The sequence below is a fragment of the Pleuronectes platessa genome, chromosome 14 (genome assembly GCF_947347685.1).
Source record: "Pleuronectes platessa chromosome 14, fPlePla1.1, whole genome shotgun sequence".
Taxonomy (NCBI): Eukaryota; Metazoa; Chordata; class Actinopteri; order Pleuronectiformes; family Pleuronectidae; genus Pleuronectes; species Pleuronectes platessa.
This window is the reverse complement of record NC_070639.1, coordinates 10,825,704-10,843,864: the sequence shown is the minus strand read 5'-3', so window position 1 is coordinate 10,843,864 and position 18,161 is coordinate 10,825,704. Positions and strand designations below refer to the sequence as shown.

General features: G+C 38.9%; 1 long non-coding RNA gene across 2 annotated transcripts; it reads right to left on the bottom strand.

The window, feature by feature from the left end:
* Positions 1-1,946: 1,946 nt before the first annotated feature.
* On the bottom strand, positions 1,947-16,860 carry LOC128455585 (uncharacterized). 2 transcript variants are annotated; one of them, XR_008341742.1, is made up of 5 exons: positions 16,741-16,860; positions 16,153-16,335; positions 15,445-15,531; positions 15,253-15,317; positions 12,765-13,021 (listed from the first exon to the last, which is right to left on the bottom strand). It is a non-coding gene; the product is annotated as an uncharacterized LOC128455585 (long non-coding RNA). The 2 variants fall into 2 exon arrangements; XR_008341741.1 differs by lacking the exons at positions 12,765-13,021; positions 15,253-15,317 and adding an exon at positions 1,947-2,192.
* Between the last annotated feature and the right edge of the window lie 1,301 nt (positions 16,861-18,161).

The window sequence follows — 18,161 nt, the reverse complement described above, 5'->3', positions numbered from 1 at the left end:
ATGCTTTTTCCCAGGGTTAACTATGTCACTCTCTATTAATAATAATAGTTGTAATAATGGTTTTCTATTCAATATAGGGGTAAATGCTCCCAGCCCCAATCATGGGGGGAATATTGCAGAATGGGTCCCTGAAATATATTTAAGTGCATGTATATAAGTGAATATACATGTACATGCAAAAGCTTTGACCCCCACCTAAATGTTACAACATGCTTAACATGTGCATGTGTCGTGCAATGTTTGATGAAAGATATTGCAGCAGCTATTTATCCAAATGTTTGCATGTGTCTGCATGTTTTATATCAATGGAAGCCTTCAGCTCCATTTGTAATGTCGTGCCACTCCTACCAATAATAATAATTATAATGATAATATATAATAAAATAACCTGGCATACCAATTACTAAATGCATCAATAACAAGTTATATTGTTGTGTAGAATAGAACAGTTATAATAATAATAGTGATAACCTAACATCGACATAAAGACTGTCAGCTGACTCTGCAGTAAGATGAGAATAACATGGTTTACTTCCAACAAAACATCCTGCAAGGCAGACACGTCTCTGCATATTACAGGGGGCGGGAGACAGAGTAAATTTCCACTCACTCCTGTGGACGGTTATCTTGGAATTTTCCATTTCACATAAGACTACATTTCCCAGCAAGCCCTGCGCCACCGTGTGGCGCACTCATTGCGACCGTAGCCTGAATATGTATAAAGCGACAGCAGCAGACAGAGGGGCACAGCTGCCAGGAAGACAAGATGTCTCTGAGGTCGTTTATACATCTATGACGGGTAGTAGCGAATGCTATTTCCATCATATCACTTCAAATGGCCAAACCGCAATACTGTCATGCGTTGCAAATGAATCACTCACTTTGATTCACTCCATCTCAGCAAATGCGCATGAGAAATGAGTAAATGCCTTGTGCATTGTATATACAACAATTTATCTCTGTAATTACAGTACTACACCCATGCGGTTAATAAATAGACTAAATAAGATTTCACTATAAAATCCTAATGACTTACTATTATTTTCCCTATACCCAGGTTTATATATATATTATATTCTGATATATATTCTTATTAAAAATAAATGCAGCTCCATTAAACCTCAATTCTCCTTAAATCTGGAAGTGGCAAGTGAACTTTTGTCAGCGTTTGTCACAAATCCTGATGAATATTATATTTTGTATAACATGTTATATTAAAATTAATGTAAAATTGTAAATTATTATACTTACATTAGGTTTTATTATGTTAAATTGGTTTAATATCTCAGATCTTATCTATATCCTATTAAGTTATGACCTGGTCTCATCTCATAAAAACCTGATGATTCGCAAAGTTGCCGCTGCAACTTCCTGTTTCAATGGGTTGTCAAAGTCCTAGTCATAAGACTGGAGGTGTGGATTACCATCAGCGCTCGACTTCTGAGTTTCATGGTGGGTTGCGATGAGAATACATGATAAATTCCAGTTAGGATTGAGAGTTGCTGCCCACGAGGATATCAGTATAAGCAGGGCAAATGTAAGTTGTGGATATGTAGGTTGGCGTCAACTGTACGTCAACTTTCTTCATCAAAGTTTATAAGCAACATTGTAATTACCTCAGAATAAATATAAAAAGACTATTCATTTGAAAAACCTAAACAGGTTTTTGTTTCTGTCAAGCATCTAATGGCGATCCTGATTTCTTCGTGCAAAGATTTCTCCATTGTAATTAAAGGTCCAGTGTGTACAATTTAGGTGAAAGTGATCTATAGGCAGAAACTAAATATATAAAAATACTAGTGATGTTTTGACTAGTGATCTTTATCTAAGTGGTACAAATTATAGTTTTCTTTACCCTTTAATGAGGCATTTATATTTAACTTGGGAGGGGGTCCTCTTTACGAAGGCCGCCATGTTTTACAGTAGACCAGACTGGACAAACTAAACACCTTTTGAGTTTTTATTAATTAAATGTTCTTTGTATAACATCAAATCACAACATTCATCATCTTAAGGGACTTTACATATGTTACAATATCATAGAGAAACCCAACAAGTTCCTTCAATGAGCAAACACTTGGCGCTCCCTCAACCTTAACAAGAAGAAACCTCCAACAGATCTGGACTCTATGTGGGCGGCCCTCTGCCTCGACTGGTAGGTGTGAGAGGAGAAAATGGGGAATAGAGGAGAGCTGGTGGAAAGGGGGAGAGAGCAGATTAGATTTAGATTAGATTTAACTCTATTGTCATTGCACAGAGTACAAGTACTACTACAACGAAATGCAGTTTAGCATCTAACCAGAAGTGCTATAAAAGCAGTAAAAGTGCAAAGCAAAGTATGTGCAGATGTAAAGTGGAATATGTAAATAATTAAGATATGTACAGTAAGAAATATATATGGAATATTAACAGTATTGATACAAGATTAGCAGCAATAGAAGTAGGTAGTGTAGATATGATAAGTACACATAAAGTGCAGTTGTAAGTATAAGTAGTGGTATTAAGTGAAATAAAAATGAGAAAAATGAAGTGAATGAGGTAGTAGTCATGTTATATACAGAGTAAGTTAAGAGGTATGGTATGATATAAGTACGATGAAAACACTATGAGCAAGATAAATATATAAATATATTTAAATATGAATACACTAAAAGTGGGATAATATGGTTGTAAAAAATAATAGTCTAGTGCAAATGTAGAGAGGAGGCGAGAGAAATGGGAGAGACCAGGAACCATGAGACTGGTTTTTATCATGAGAATTATCATAGTGATGCTTATAGATGTAATGGCGTTATCAACGATAGCAGCACCAGTAACAACTAGGGCTAAGTTGTAGCACTGAACGGGCCCAACCACACGCAACATGGGACCTGTTGCTGTTGGTGGAGAGAGCGATCGGCGAGGCAGGCACACGGTTGCAGACGTTTTGCGCACTATGGGAAGGATCAACGCTTCACTGCTTCTGTCACGAGACGTCGATCCTTGCCTGCTAATTTTTAGTCGATTGCACAATGTCACAAACGACTTCATTTTCACACTGATCAGTAGGTGGCGCTATGACCCTGCACTAATATTAATATATGGAGCTGTTCAGGTCAGGATTGTGAGCATAGGTCAGAATTTGGGGGCCGGTTGGATAATGCAGAGTGGATTTACAGAGTACTTCCTGTCTCTTGGCGAATCAGTAGGTGACGCTATGACGCTGAGGAAATATTGACACATGGAGCTGTTCAGGCTTGGACTCTGATCATGAGACAGAAGTTTGGCGATGATAGGACAATGCACAGTGGAGTTATGGTCCATGGTCCTATGACTTGACTGAGCTCTTTTGAGCTGCATATTGTAAAGCAGCCAGGAGCAATGCATCAAGGTATAAAACATGTAACTTCCTGTCGCCAGAAGGTGGCGCTGTAATGATGAGTGAATATTGACACATAACAAAATGGCGGACTTCCTGTAGTGTTTTTTACAATGCACCTATAGACTTTTTTGTGCGTCTGGTCATGATACACAGGTGTCTAGATTTTTGTGAAGATCGGTGAAAGCTAATTGAGGGGCTTTTTCTTAAATGGTGCTGTGGAGCCATTTTGCCACCCCGATTTCAGATTACTCCAGAATTCAAATAGTTTTTAGGGTTTTGAATTTCCTGCAAACTTTGGTGAAAATTTGAGCATGTCTAGGTCCTGAAAAAGCCCTGAAAGGGAAATAAAAATCCTTCGAAATACAATAGGGTGTCCCACCGGAGGTGCTGAGCACTTAAGATCTCGGGACCTGAAGCGGCCGCGGGGAAAACAGGGATGGGGGGGAAACGGCTCCACGTTGTGTGCGTTTTGTGCACCACGGGAAGGATAAACACGTCACTTCCTGCGTCCGTCACGCCCACTAATCACGAATTACGGTCCAAGCCATCAAGTTAGATCCCATGGAAATCATCTAAATCTAATTTAGTTTTAAAACGAGGCCTACCCCTTTTTGGCAGTAGGTGGTCCTACCCCTATCACTATATACAGTCTAATACAGGGGTTTTCGCGACGGCATTGCAGGGGGTCCGCCAAATTAACTTTGATATTTCAACATATTTCCAGATTACTCTTGAATATCGTGTAAAATATCTAAAATAAGAAAAATATGTCTAAAATAATATAAAGGTGATGAGGGTAACCTTGAAACCGGCTTGGGGCTAGAAACTGCCAGTAGTTTTCCCCTGTGCATGCATGTTAAAGGGAGATCTAGAAGAGCGGTTGACCTAGGTAGAAAAACTCTCAGGAGGTGTTCGAGATGTAGTTTGTGTGATGGGAATTTAAATTTTCCCAAAAAGTTGCAATTATCCAGTTGCAGTTCTCCCAACAGAATCAATAGACAAGCTTAAATCGGGCCTAAGCGCGCCCCTACAATTGGCACAAACCATGATAGTTATTGATCACTGTTACTTTAACGTTCTCGCAACATGTCAGCTACATGTCTGTACATTTAAATCATGAACGTTATATATTGATGTACATATGGTTCTGAGATGCAGTACAACTACAAACTGCATTTTAATTTTGTTTTCAATTCTTGAGCACTAAAAATCAACCATTTTTGTCTTTTTTTACACAGATTTTTCTAGATTTGTTAAGTAGATATATCTAGATTTGTTTGAGGTTTTTAAATAAAACCAACATGGAAAACCAAATGTTAAAACTTCCTTCTATCCACATGCACGCATGCACACACACATACACGTTGGCACGCGCACGTAGGCACATCAGTGGGCCGCGGATTACTTTCTAGTCAGAATGGTGGTCCCCCGGACAAAACCAGTTGAAAACCCCTGGTCTAATAGATCTGAGGTGCTCGGGCCTTAATAAAATAAATAATAATAATGATCATTATCTTCATCATCAAGTAGTGTCCGATCTGCATCCTGCAGATCTGGAGTCAGAGATACCAGAGAGAGAAATAGGGAGGATGAACCATAACCACATTTACTGTTTGATCTCAAATCTCAATTAGATGTCAAAACGCGATCTTTTTTTTTCTTCTTTTAAACCTTTGCTGCTGATCTGACAATAAACCAGAGGAATTATCACACAGTGAGAAATCATCCAGAAAACATGAGCGTTTCTCAAACAGACATTAAAGTGTGGTAACGTCACATGTGTGTTGAGTCTAAATCCAAAGTGACCTTTGTCTAACCAGCAGTAGGTTTAATATATTATTGCTGTCCGTTTCTTTGCTTTATAGCAGTTTTCTGTGTTTGATCAGCATCAGTGTTCACTCAATAGCATCTCCTTCAGGTTTATGGGATTCCGGTCACACATCCGATGTTATCTCGCTGCTGGCAGCAAACAGAAAACAATCGACTAGGCAGGAAACGTCTTTGGTGTGGGTTAGTTATTTTCAGCTGGCTATTCTCTGATGTAAGTGGTCAGCACCGCGTGGTTCTTTCAGATGAGACGAGTTGTTTCAATACAAGCTTTTGCCACATGAAACATCAAAAAACGTTATTTTCCTTTTGCCCCAACTAGGAATGTAAGCTCATGATTGTTCTACTGTTTCTCTGATGTCACGGTACCCCAAAACTGTATGAACGCACAAATGTTCTTCCATTCAAGGATAAACGATAGAGAGAAGGAATGTAGTAAGGGGAAATTTGAGATACAGGATCACATGACGATCATGTTTACCCTTACCTACTTTTCTCAGTGAGATTATTGTTGGTAATAACAATCGATGAGGCCCCCTTTGTCAGCTACAGAGTTATAGCTGTACTCAAGTAGGAGTCTCCACAAAGCAGTTCAAGGACAACCCTACGAGTGATAGAGGCTCATGTGCAGAAATGCAACTATCTGTCCCGGGTGATGTCGGTTTGATTGTACCAACACTGCTTGTGTGAGAAATGAGAAGCTCTGCCACATAGCCGTCATCCACAGCTCAAAGTAACATCACAAATATTTCTATTCATTCTAGGACACCAGCTGATTTTATAGGTTTTCCTCTCTGAATTAAAAAAGGTGTTGTATATGCATATACTATATATATATGTATATATATATATATATATATACATATATAGTATATATATATATATATATATATATATATATATATATATATATACTATATATGTGCAGGCAACCCCATATTTTTAAGGAGGTTTTTAATTAATATGTGTACTTTTCTCAAAAAGCTGCTCGGTCCTCCACATTTGTTAGGAAATTTGAAGACATTTGTGCATGCTTTATATCCTGAATTCATCATGTTGCTGTAGATCCTGCATGCACAACATTTAGCAAGATCATTTGAAGTTGCAGACATCATACAAATTCGGATGACATTGTGCAGCACGATTAAGGACAAAGGAAAAAAGAGAGGAAAAAAATCTGTTTTCATTTTTTCCGTCTTGAACAAAAGTCCAACTTTCCACTTCATTTATTAGTTTTTTGAGATATCTCTTTAAGTGACAGACAAACATGGAAAAACAACCCCCTCGACGAAGGCAACAATAATGCCATTGTTTCCCCCTCCCTCATGTTCAACTTAGTTGTGGCTGATTAGAAACACCAGTGTCCTGTTACACAGCATTCTTCATGTGCACAGTGTTGGGCCTTTGTAAATGTATCAATTTTTGGGCAATTCAATATCGACAACAAATTAATACTAAAATATCAATGGGTGTTTTCTGTCTTTGGAACAAAGGGTGATTTGGCCTCATTCACTAAAACAGCCTGCACACATGACCAGAGCTCCCAGTTTGCGTCACATACTACGCAACCTGACCGTCATTGTATTAGTTGACCTCACAAACCCTTACCTTCCTGAACCTGGATGGTGGATCTCACGGGGCTACAGTTTTCATGTGATTGTGTTGCATGTAAACCTGAATTTGCAGAAGCAGAAAGGACCTTGTTTAAGAGGTGGTCTTTGTCACAAGTAGTAGAGAAGTTTCAGGTGAAGTGAAAATTAAAACAGAAATATATAATCTGCATGAATACACATTGCTCAAAAACAACTTTCTGAAAGGGGGCAATCATGTAGCTGAGCACTAGATTTTGGCCACTAAAAGTGTTCACGTTACAACAGCACTACCTGTTGCCAAAGTCCCATTATAATCTTTTATGCAGCATCATCCTAATTTGATTAATGCATGTGTCTCCGAAGGCTTTCTTGCAATTGCACAATGTGTTAAATAATTATTTCAGTGAGTGCCAGATGGTTGTAGTCAGAGGAAGAGAAAAAGTTATTCAAAAATATAACCTGAAATGTTTTAGTCACACGTTTTATACAGAAGCTTCACAAATGGCCACATAAAGGGGCTACATCAACTTTATGTGAGTTTAACACATTTTACACTAATCTGTAGTGTCAGACAAGCAGCATGGTGAGCACATACTCATAGGTGGAAGTTAAATTAATAAAAAAATGAACATGTTTGATTTCCATATTAGACTAAAGGCCTGTAAATGCTCTATCGGTTTTAGTTGTATTTCTTAGATGGCTGTGAAAATGACAACTCTTTGGTCTGTTAAGAGATGAGATACAAACTTATATCAAGAGACAGTGAAATATTATAATACCAGCTTATCATGAGAAATCTAATCATGTAAAATGTCAGTTTTCGTGGCTGTACAAATGTCCCTGTATCCCAGCAAGGGCCTCACTGTCCCTGTTTCATTTTTATGTTACTAACAATGGCTCTTTGGAAAAGTGTGAAACCCCATGAACACTAAAAACATGCCCTAGGATGTATATTTAAGATCTGTCGGGACATTACCATCTATAAAACTATATATTTGTTTATGATGCTTGCACCCTTAAGCTTGGTCTAGGCCACATTATTGAAGTACAGGCAGGTTGAGGAATGTTTGAAAATACAACAGCTCCATCTATGGACCTAAAGTTGAACTTCCAGGCCATAACTGTATATCACCAAACAGTATACATACTGTATATAATTAAGACTTAGGTTACAGCAAAATTACAAAATGATCTTAAGAACTATCCAACAGGAATGTGTTGAATACTTAAAGATGACTTCAAGATGAATACTTATCATTCTCTATTTGAATACACAATATATGACAGCTCAGCGAGGTTGGAGCTGTAATTTTAAACCACAACTTTCCATATACATTTCAAGTACACAACAGCATCCTATGTGGGCGAAAAACAACAAAAGCCTCCTTTAACGGGGGAGTTGATGGGGCTGTATGACAGTGTAGAATTTCTCCATAGTCAAGGACTGTCATGAAGGTAGACTGAACAATAGTTTTTCGGATTGATGGTGACAGAAAATCCTTAATCCTGTGGTGAAGACTGAGTTTGATTTTTAATTTCTGGGTTAGTTGTGGAATATATGTTTTGAATGAGAGTGAATTATCGAGCCAAATTCCTAGATATTTGTGTGTGTTTCAGGGATATGGGGGCCAGTTAGTGATTTAAAACCAGTATTGGAGATAGAATATACTATGGATTTTGTTTTATCTGCATTTAAACCAGTGCAATATTTTAAAGTGAATTTTGGAATGAATCAAAGGCAGTGCCTGAGCTGGTCATGAATTTAAAGATGAGAAGGACCCTATACTCTCCAATAGTAAACCAACACAATTTATTTGAAATGATTAGTTTGGGCCATTTAGAGAGATGTAGTTCCTACTACCATAAACAACAAATTGGTCCCCTAACTAAAACTTAGTTAAACTGTGGAGCAGGTTTTGCAAAGTGAAACAAATTCAGAAAGACACAACTATTTGCTTTGTTAAACAACACAAAAAAAACAACCCAGTCTCATCAGAAAACGTTCAATGGCAACGTCGGTCCAAGTGGACCAACGTTGCCATCTCACAATCTGAGAGGCCAGATTGTGAGATGGTAACATTTAGTCCTCCCATTGTTTTGCATTGGCGTGTTCTCACGTCACGTGACTCTCAAGCTCCCATCTGCGGAGAGGAAAACATGGCGGAGATTCCCTGTTTTTTCAGATAAAAATATAATTTTGTAACTTAGTTTGGGCATAAAAATACATTCTGACACCATTTCTAGCGAGAAATGTGCTCTTTGCTTCCACAGTCTTCAGCCAGTTCGTGCTTATGATAAATATTTTAATAGTTATCACGCATGTTTTTATCGTTGCTATGATGGTTGCCATGCCACCACGGCGCAGCGTGGTGTTTAAATCACAGTCCCTGCGTGGTGTCCTTCAGTGATCGTGAATGTTATTCATGTTATATAATAGTAATATTTGAGGCTAGATTACATCTCTAATGAGAAGGAACCTGCGAGTCTGTTCATACCGAGGCCGGCCCGAACGCGCGACCGGACCGAGTGCGCGAGCGGACATGACGTGTGGCTGTCGTAAAAACCCTATTTGTAAACAACCAGTCCTTTAACTCAGCGCTGCGTCATAAACACGGAGCGCTTGGAAGACCACGATGTCATCTTCCTTCTGTCAGGTAAGTAGTTTATTGTTTTTAAAGATCGTTACGATCTAGGTTTACAGTCCGAGTGCGGAGAGAGTCCGTCAATCCACACTATGGACGCTGTTCATCAGCTAATACACCATTGTTAGCCACATGCTACAGCCCACCGTAGCCTGTGCTACCTGGGAGGTGAATACATGGTTGTTGAAACCAGTTCAAGACGCTTAGCTCATCATTGAGGGACGCTACAATATAAATATAAACATGAATTTGATTTATGAATGCTTTAGATTAATAAGGAGTGTATTTGTCTACCATTACTCCACAATATCAGATCAATTTGGTTTAATGTATAGTATGCAATATGACAATGTTTTCATGTTATGGAGTTGCGATTCATTTTATAAAACAATTGCTATGTTCTGTTTTTTAATCAAGGAGGATCCAAGTGAAGCTACAGGAGTTTCATTAACGTCAACAACTTGGACCAAACAGTTTGTTTTGCTTGATGAAGAGCAGGAAGGGCAGCCTGGAGAGAAAGAGTAGCCGGGTTGAGCCCACTAACATCATCCACGTACCACGAGGAAGATGAGGGAGAGAAATGATCCTACCATTAAAGAGGTACTTTTAAGTTATATACCAGAAAAACCATTTTATATAATTTGCCAAATATACATTTTTATTAAATCCCCAAAGTACGCTTGCTGAAATACAAGTTAATATCACACTGAAAGAATTTTGATCAATCATGCTTCCCTGCTGTGATTGTTTAACTGGGAAAAAACAACCTTTTCCACAGGAAGGCAAGTAAATTTAAGGAATACATGTGCAAAGTTTTCCTCTGTTATGTATAATGATGACCCCCATCAAACATAATGTTAGCAATATTTACAACTTTTAATTTATACTGTTCATTTCTGTCTACATGTGTGAATTTGCCTTCATTAGTTTCAGAAAAGAGCGATGATGTATCGGTCAGTGGGCGGCAGCACGAGACTCCGCAAACTAGTCTGTAAGCAAAGTAGACGAAGGCATCGAGGTTGCGGCCTGCCATCATTGTTATTTTGCTTAAGGGACTGAATATGTTTCATGCAGAAATATTAGCATTTCCCTTATATCTACCAAAACTGCTTGTTTCACAGACTGCAGTTTTGTTTTGATCCGATGTGGTGTGCAAATACAACCGTATCTGCAATGGGTTGTGGGGCATTAACATTTGTAACTCTAATTTTGTTTTGACAGACTGTGAAAAGAACGTTGAGAACATCACCACTTTACAGGAAGACACAGTCCAGTAATGGGTGTCAGAAGTTCAGTAGTGAACGACAGGTACTGTGGGAAAATGTGTGTCATTGTTGTACAATGTCCTTTGACTCTGTTTAAACAAGGTCAACACAAAAAGGTTTGATTGTAAGCGGATATCGGTACGAATTCATGTTATTCTCCTCCTCAAAAGAAACAAACAATCAAAATTACCTGCAGAAAGCCCTTGATGGACGCTTCAGCTGCATCGTCAGACTGGTGAGACAGCAATATGCCAACTTTAATGCCAATTTATTTGTGTAACATTCTTTGACCAAATGTATAGATAACTTTTTGTAGATTGTAAAAATAGATAACCCATTTATTACAAAAAAACTACACTAGAATTACCGCACTGCGTTGTATGACTCCGCTAACCAGTGCAGTGTCCGTCTACATATTTCTACATATTTTCTCTCGTATAAATGACACTGTGTCTCTTGACAACTGAAACCATAAGATGAGGTCAGTGTGGCCTTGACCTTTTTACTTTAAGACAAATACAAAGTTAGACAATCCGAAAACATGCAGTTATGCCTCCGGCGACTCGCTATTGCAGAGGCATTAAAACCGTAGTGTAGTAGATTGGATTTTATTGGTGTTACATTGGACATCTTGTATGGGTACACCAAAAAATATATTTGGTTTCACATTCTAGATGGCAATAAGCAGAGTCATCAACTCAGGAAAAATATTTCTGTAGAAAAGAAAGCCTTGTATGTGTGTATGTATACATACACACAAACGCACAATTGAGACGTTTTTGTCTTTTATCATATATTCTCAGGCAGTACTGAGTCATTTACTGAGACGGGACGTGAGGGCCTACTCTGCGTGCTCAGAGTTCAAGCCCAGCAGGCTGCAGCGGGCCTGACATATTCTGGAACAGCAGCACAGTCTTTAGATGACTCCTCTGAAGATGAAAACATGGCGAGGTACTTCTCCACTGATGAAGAACTGTGAGGGCTGTGATCAGCTACACTCTCTTGCTACAATGCTACTCTTGCTACTCCCTTGCAGCCTTAGGAAGGCATTAGCTTGCTGTGTGGTAGCTGTTAGCTTCAGCATTTTTAGTTTTTAGCGGCCTGTCTGACGTTTATGTTTAGAAAAAAAAATCAGAGGGAACCATCTTCATAATTTAACACTATGGTTTGTTTGTGTGTCCTTCAGTTCTTCTCAAGAGAAGCAGTACAGGTGTGCCTCAGCTCCACGGTCCCTCCTGCAGCCTCCGCTCCTGATGCTAACCTCATGTCTCCATCACACCAAGCAGCAGACCTGGATTGACAGACCTTTCTCCAGAGCTGCCCCCTCCCTCTGAAACCCCCCTCTCCAAAACATTATTTGTGTAGTTTTTAAAGTATTTTTTGCATGAGAATTGTTGATCATATCATTTCCAGCAGATGCCTTAATATAATGTTTGTGCACAATAAATGACATTGATCATAACATAATGGTATTTCCTTGCACTTCTACACCATGATATTGGCAGATAAGATGCTGATTACATTAAAGCAGTGAATGCTCTTCTTTAAGCAACATAAACAAACAATGATCCAATGGATCTGAAGTAGAATGGGCACATTACATTCTGTAGAGAATGCTTCAGTTATGGAAGTCAGAAAATAACTTTCTTTATCTGAGGTTCCAGTCATTTATAGTCACAGCAAAGCACACAGGTCTGGTTGTCTAAGTGGCTCCCATATCATATTGTTTAAGATGTGTAACATCAAGTTTGTGTTTCAGTGCAAAATTAGTCATTAGTCAAGAGTTCACCCTCTTGTTTACACTAAAATTAGGTGACCCAGATGTTTCACAATGCAATCTGATAAGGTCTTATGAGAAACATTCTTAACATTAAAGAAATCAACACAGAGGATAGCAATAACTGTTTGACTTTAATCCGTAGCTGATAATCAGCGGCCTGACTTATTCAAACACATTAATACTACAATGAATAAGGCAGGGGTTTCCATCAGATGGTTCCCTCTGATTTTTTTTTTTAAACATAAACGTCAGACAGGCCGCTAAAAACTAAAAATGCTGAAGCTAACAGCTACCACACAGCAAGCTAATGCCTTCCTAAGGCTGCCAGGGAGTAGCAAGAGTAGCATTGTAGCAAGAGAGTGTAGCTAATCACAGCCCTCACAGTTCTTCATCAGTGGAGAAGTACCTCGCCATGTTTTCATCTTCAGAGGAGTCATCTAAAGACTGTGCTGCTGTTCCAGAATATGTCAGGCCCGCTGCAGCCTGCTGGGCTTGAACTCTGAGCACGCAGAGTAGGCCCTCACGTCCCCTCTCAGTAAATGCATCAGTACTGCCTGAGAATATATGATAAAAGACAAAAACGTCTCAATTGTGCGTTTGTGTGTATGTATACATACACACATACAAGGCTTTCTTTTCTACAGAAATATTTTTCCTGAGTTGATGACTCTGCTTATTGCCATCTAGAATGTGAAACCAAATATATTTTTTGTAGGGCTGTGAAATGATTAAAATTTTTAATCAAATTAATCACAGGTTTCTATGGATTAATCATGATTAATCACATTACCGATTTTCTCGGAATATTTTTGTGAAAACAAGATTTATGACATTTAACTTTTCTTTTGTGCTGCAACTCAGCAGTTCTTCAGCAGTTATCATTGCTTTTCCATATGGAACATTAATATAATCTTCATCCTAAACAATATTCGGGCTCCTTAGCCATTGTGTGGTTGAATAAAACTTTTTTTTTTAAAATCAAACAGAAATTATTTGAGCTTCTTAGACATGGTTGACATTTTTTATATTTTTTGTCACACAACCATTAACCACACCATGATACAATCTAATGCCTCTAAAGGCCCTCTTAGCTACTCGTTCTTTAGCCAGTTGGTGAGGCAAACTAACTTGTTCAAATTCTCTGACAGTAAAGCTGACCGCTTCTTTTGCACAATGTGTCCTGCGAGTGAGTCTGGTTTGGCGCATTCCACTTGAACGCCCCTCGCCGACCAACACATCCTTCGCGTTGCGGTGGTTAGGCGGGTATTGCTACGTCGAAACGATAACTTCTCGCAGAGTGTGCATATCACCTTGGTTTTACTGAATGTTCGATCTTTGTTTTTTTGGAACACGATCTTCCCGTCCAGAAGGTCCTCAGGTTCATCAGAATTATCCATGTTGTTTGTTTGTTTGAATGGCAGCTGCCGTCTGACTGCATTACGCCGGGTTCACACCGGACGCGGAAGCGACGCCGAAGCGCCGCGCATTACTAATAATATCACATACTTCTGCTGTTATCAGCCTGCAGTAAAAACGGCATTTAATCATTTTTTTCAAGCATATACTTACTTGATGCTCCAACATTAACTGCAACAGCGTCCCAACATGTGTCTTTTTTGGTGTTGTCTTTATACAACATATGCTGAGAATCAACAACTCAAGTTACTTCTCCACTTCAATGATTAATTTAATGTCATCAATGTTGAAGAACTTCTCCGCTGTTAGCTCCGGTAAATGTCGGGTGTCGAGGGTAAATTACGTATTCTCCACTCAAGCCTATGTGGAGAATACGTAGCCCCCCCCCCCCCCCCCCCCCTCTCTTTTTTATCTTTATGACTGCTTGTGTGGCTGTAGTGGATGGGCAGAGGGGGACATTAAATAATGTGGTTGGTAAAAGTGGTAAAATTAAAACTCCAAGACAACAGAACGTGAATACAAAGTATGGGATGCATATTTGATCATTTATATCATATAAATTATGTCATCTATATCGTTTAAAATCATTTTTCAGTGTGTTTCCTGTCGCGGTACGCTCGCGTCAAGCGGAAAAAATAGACTCGACGCCGAAACGATCGCTTCACGGCGCTGGGCAGCCGCGGCACAACGCTACGCTTCAGCCTCCGGTGTGTTCAGCGCTGCGGTTTAACATGGGAGTGGATGGGAGCCAGAGGATTGGCGCTGCGCTTACGCCTCGCTTCGGCGTCGCTTCCGCGTCCGGTGTGAACCCGGCGTTAGAGCGGCAACTAGTGCAGAGGCGGCGGAATTGGAAGGTCCTTCTGCGCATGCGTTAAATGCGTTAAAAAAAAAAAACGAATTAATCCTGTAATTTAATCATAACGCGTTAACGCGTTATTTTTCACAGCTCTAATTTTTTGGTGTACCCATACAAGATGTCCAATGTAACACCAATAAAATCCAATCTACTACACTACGGTTTTAATGCCTCTGCAATAGCGAGTCGCCGGAGGCATAACTGCATGTTTTCGGATTGTCTAACTTTGTATTTGTCTTAAAGTAAAAAGGTCAAGGCCACACTGACCTCATCTTATGGTTTCAGTTGTCAAGAGACACAGTGTCATTTATACGAGAGAAAATATGTAGAAATATGTAGACGGACACTGCACTGGTTAGCGGAGTCATACAACGCAGTGCGGTAATTCTAGTGTAGTTTTTTTGTAATAAATGGGTTATCTATTTTTACAATCCACAAAAAGTTATCTATACATTTGGTCACAGAATGTTACACAAATAAATTGGCATTAAAGTTGGCATCTTGCTGTCTCACCAGTCTGACGATGCAGCTGAAGCGTCCATCAAGGGCTTTCTGCAGGTAATTTTGATTGTTTGTTTCTTTTGAGGAGGAGAATAACATGAATTCGTACCGATATCCGTTTACAATCAAACCTTTTTGTGTTGACCTTGTTTAAACAGAGTCAAAGGACATTGTACAACAATGACACACATTTTCCCACAGTACCTGTCGTTCACTACTGAACTTCTGACACCCATTACTGGACTGTGTCTTCCTGTAGAGTGGTGATGTTCTCAACGTTCTTTTCACAGTCTGTCAAAACAAAATTAGAGTTACAAATGTTAATGCCCCACAACCCATTGCAGATACGGTTGTATTTGCACACCACATCGGATCAAAACAAAACTGCAGTCTGTGAAACAAGCAGTTTTGGTAGATATAAGGGAAATGCTAATATTTCTGCATGAAACATATTCAGTCCCTTAAGCAAAATAACAATGATGGCAGGCCGCAACCTCGATGCCTTCGTCTACTTTGCTTACAGACTAGTTTGCGGAGTCTCGTGCTGCCGCCCACTGACCGATACATCATCGCTCTTTTCTGAAACTAATGAAGGCAAATTCACACATGTAGACAGAAATAAACAGTATAAATTAAAAGGTGTAAATATTGCTAACATTATGTTTGACGGGGGTCATCATTATACATAACAGAGGAAAACTTTGCACATGTATTCCTTAAATTTACTTGCCTTCCTGTGGAAAAAGTAGTTTTTTCCCAGTTAAACAATCACAGCAGGGAAGCATGATTGATCAAAATTCTTTCAGTGTGATATTAACTTGTATTTCAGCAAGCGTACTTTGGGGATTTAATAAAAATGTATATTTGGCAAATTATATAAAATGGTGTTTCTGGTATATAACTTCAAAGTACCTCTTTAATGGTAGGATCACTTCTCTCCCTCATCTTCCTCGTGGTACGTGGATGATGGTAGTGGGCTCAACCCGTCTTCTCTTTCTCTCCAGGCTGCCCTTCCTGCTCTTCATCAAGCAAAACAAACTGTTTGGTCCAAGTTGTTGACGTTAATGAAACTCCTGTAGCTTCACTTTGATCCTCCTTGATTAAAAAACAGAACATAGCAATTGTTTTATAAAATGAATCGCAACTCCATAACATGAAAACATTGTCATATTGCATACTATACATTAAACCAAATTGATCTGATATTGTGGAGTAATGGTAGACAAATACACTCCATATTAATCTAAAGCACTCATAAATCAAATTCATGTTTATATTTATATTGTAGCGTCCCTCAATGATGAGCTAAGCGTCTTGAACTGGTTTCAACAACAATGTATTCACCTCCCAGGTAGCACAGGCTACGGTGGGCTGTAGCATGTGGCTAACAATGGCGTATTAGCTGATGAACAGCGTCCATAGTGTGGATTGACGGACTCTCTCCGCACTCGGACTGTAAACCTAGATCGTAACGATCTTTAAAAACAATAAACTACTTACCTGACAGAAGGAAGATGACATCGTGGTCTTCCAAGCGCTCCGTGTTTATGACGCAGCGCTGAGTTAAAGGACTGGTTGTTTACAAATAGGGTTTTTACGACAGCCACACGTCATGTCCGGGTCGCGCGGTCGGGCCGGCCTCGGTATGAACAGACTCGCAGGTTCCTTCTCATTAGAGATGTAATCTAGCCTCAAATATTACTATTATATAACATGAATAACATTCACGATCACTGAAGGACACCACGCAGGGACGGTGATTTAAACACCACGCTGCGCCGTGGTGGCATGGCAACCATCATAGCAACGATAAAAACATGCGTGATAACTATTAAAATATTTATCATAAGCACGAACTGGCTGAAGACTGTGGAAGCAAAGAGCACATTTCTCGCTAGAAATGGTGTCAGAATGTATTTTTATGCCCAAACTAAGTTACAAAATTATATTTTTATCTGAAAAAACAAGGAATCTCCGCCATGTTTTCCTCTCCGCAGACGGGAGCTTGAGAATCACGTGACGTGAGAACACGCCAATGCAAAACAATGGGAGGACTAAATGTTACCATCTCACAATCTGAGAGGCCAGATTGTGAGATGGTAACGTCGGTCCAAGTGGACCGACGTTGCCATTGAACGTTTTCTGATGAGACTGGGTTGAAAAAAAAACAATGTAAACGACATTTTAATCCAGTTTGTTCTGGTGTAATAAATACAGAATGACAAGGGTATATTATAACTTTCATGGCATCATTCTCCAGAAAAACTAAATCACTTGTTTTCTATAATAATTGTATATTTACATCAGTTTGAAAGTGCATATAAACATATAGAAGTTATGGGAAATAAATGGTAAAAGCAGCCTAACATGTATTTGCAATAACAAAGAAATGTTGAAGCATTCCTTTGCTCTTTATTTTCCAGTGGTAAAAACAACATAAGATATGTTGACGATCTGCCATGAATAGACGATACAGTCCAGTGTTACAATGGAAGATCAATCAAATTAGATATCAATAAAAATGTTTAATTATTAGCTACTTATTGTCTATATATTGCTATTTATTTTACCTCCTTAATCTTTATATTGATGTCCTTCAACGACCTGTTTGTTTGTTGAGCTGTTACTTTTTGACACCTATCATATTGGATGTTTTTTGTGTGATTGAGAGAAGTGTAAGCTGCAAATGAATTGTCCTCCTCAATTGAATAAAAGGACAATAATGTAAAAAAAATAAATAAACAAGTTCAATCTGCAATAAAGTAAGAATACATAACTGAAATATTAAAATATGATCAAAACAATTTCAGGTCAACAACTTTAATCCAGAGCCACAGGAAATAGCAAAACTGTGTGCATTGACTTTTGTTTGTTTGTTTGATAAGGGTTAATGTCTCAATGTTCAGATTAAATTCAATCGT